A 2,807-nucleotide genomic window follows, 5' to 3' on the forward strand; every position below is an offset into this window, starting at 1 on the left:
AGAGATTTTGTAAAACAATTCCAGTATAACATCGACATTGCGCCAGACCGAAACTCTCTGTCGAATTTGAAGAAGAAACCTTCGGAAAGCTTCAGAGAATATGCTATTAAGTGGCGTGAACAGGCGTCGAGAGTGAAGCCTCCCATGGATGAAGTGGAAATGGTCACTACCTTTCTCCAGGCTCAAGAGTCTGACTATTTCCAAAACATGATGTCAGCCATGGGTAAGCCATTCGCGGAAGCAATCAAGATAGGAGAGATGGTAGAGAATGGGCTGAAAACGGGTCGGATTCTGAGTCAAGCAGCCCTAAGGGCAACCTCCCAGGCCGTCCAAAGCGGGTCTGGAGGGACGACAAGGGGGAAGAAGAAGGAAGAAACGGCTATGGCAGCCTCTGAAGCAAGGGAGTATCGTCATCCCAGGCCCCATTTTCCGGAAAGGGCCCCACAACACTACTACCCCCACTCAAATTTGGCATATGCTCATCAACCTTATATGGTCATGAATGCCCAACCTTATAACCATCCACCACAACAAGCCAACCGAGGCCCAGCTCCACCTCCCAGAAATCAGCCTCCTTACCGCAACCACTATAACCCACAACCCCCGCAGAATAACTACCGCCCCCAGGAGCCACCTCGACGGCGGACTTTCACGCCCATCGGTGAACAATACTCCACATTGTTCCCTAAGCTAGTCCAGTTGGGTTTCTTGCAACCAATTCCCCAAACGAGGCAAAACCCGACATCTCCTTCTTATAAAGCCGGAGTCAGATGCGCCTATCATTCAGGGGCCGAAGGACATGATACAAACGACTGCTGGTCATTGAAAAGAGTGGTCGAAAATTTGATAGAGCAGGGAAAAATAGTGCTAAGGGACGAAGAGATCCCAAATGTGACTAACAATCCATTGCCCGCTCACAATAATGGGCCGCTGGTCGGCATGATTTGTGAAGACAAAGAGTTCGACCCTGCCTTGAAAGCCATAATTGCCATTGTCGACACGGGGAGGAGGCCTGAAATAGACCAGAAATCAGAAAGGGGGGAGGAGGTCAAGGCTGCAGAAAGCAAGCCTGAAAAGAAGGTGGAGAAGAAAGTGGTACCAGCAAAGGGTGGAGTTCTTTACATACCGCGGGGTCAAGCCAAGAAGACGCAGAACTTCGGGATCAAAAAGACAAAACCTATGTACGTGCCAAAAGGGGCCTATGTGGTCCGGGGGACGATTCAACCACCTCGGCTGAATGAGCCAGTGGTTATCGGACGCGTGCCACAAAAGCCAATGACCAACTCGTCCACAGTACCGTGGAATTATCAGAAGACTTTGGTAATGTACAAAGGTAAAGAGGTCATGGGAGAACTTCCAGAAAATACTTTCATTGGAAGGTATTCAAATACCCAAGAGCTGAACAACGCCACACAAAGGCACTTCCCACCAAAGAAGCCTGTAAGCGTTGAAGAAGCGGAAGTGTTCTTCCAACAAATGAAAATGCCGGATTACGAAGTGATAGATCAACTGCGCAAGTACCCCGAGAAAGTGTCCATGCTATCATTGTTGATGAGGTCGGCCGAGAATCAAAAGATCTTACTGAAGACCCTGAATGAAGCATATGTGCCGGTTGAAACCTCGATTGAACAACTAGAGCGGATGACGGAAAGATTCTTCGCCGTCAACCAAATCTCTTTCAGCAAGAACGATTTACCCCCGGAAGGAGCGGCACACAACAAGGCCTTGCATCTAACAGTTAAATGCGAGGACTACTATGTCAAGCGGGTAATGTTGGATGGGGGATCAGGTGTTGACATTTGCCCGCTCTCCACGCTACAAAGAATGGAAATTGGGACCGGAAGAATCCGACCCAACAATGTCTGCGTAAGGGCTTTCGACGGCATCAAGAGAGATACCATGGGGGAAATAGACCTGTTGTTGGTCATAGGACCAGTCGAGTTTGAAGTAACCTTTCAGGTGCTCGACATGGATACATCCTACAATTTCCTCCTCGGCAGACCTTGGATCCATGCGGCAGGAGCCGTGCCTTCCACTCTTCACCAGATGGTGAAGTTCGAGTACGAAGACCGAGAGATCGTGGTCCATGGAGAGGACGAGCATGCTATCTATCGGGACCTATCCATCCCGTATCTTGAACCGAGAGAAGGGAGCGAACATACGGTCTATCAAGCTTTCGAGATTGTACTGCCAGAGCAGCACGAAGAGGGAATACCCTGCCCCCAGCCTTTCTTGTCTAACGGCTCGGTTATGGTGGCCAAAGATATGATCCAACACCGATTTAGACCAGGGAAATGGCTTGGACGAACCCTTCAGGGAATAACAGAACTCATTACCTTGCCAGTCACCAAGAAACCTTTTGGACTAGGCTTCAAACCTACTCCAGCAGACGAAGAGTGGGCAAAGAAAAGGAGAAATGAGGGTTGGAAGTTACCTCAACCATTGCCGGATTTGTATGAAACCTTCATCAGGCCAAGATACACCGAAGAAGAGGACGATAAGGTCTTCACCACTGAGGAAATCGAAGAGATATGTGGGGCAATGAGAGAAATGCTCTACGAGACTCACATGGTTCAACCAGGTGAAGGCACAAGCACTGCTGAGATGCTGTACGTGGGGCCGAACGCCAAACTTCGAAACTGGGAGGCCACGCCATTCCCGACTAGACGGAAGTCCGGGTAGACCTGTCCTGCCACCTTTCCTGTGTCGCAAGTTATCTCCAGGACATAACTTGAACGTTTTCTTCCTTTCAATTGTTGTTTTGAATTCCTAAGTTGTAAACATTGTTGTCTTCCAACTTTCCAAAG

This window comes from Nicotiana sylvestris, chromosome 3 (assembly GCF_000393655.2).
Source record: "Nicotiana sylvestris chromosome 3, ASM39365v2, whole genome shotgun sequence".
NCBI classification, from domain to species: Eukaryota; Viridiplantae; Streptophyta; class Magnoliopsida; order Solanales; family Solanaceae; genus Nicotiana; species Nicotiana sylvestris.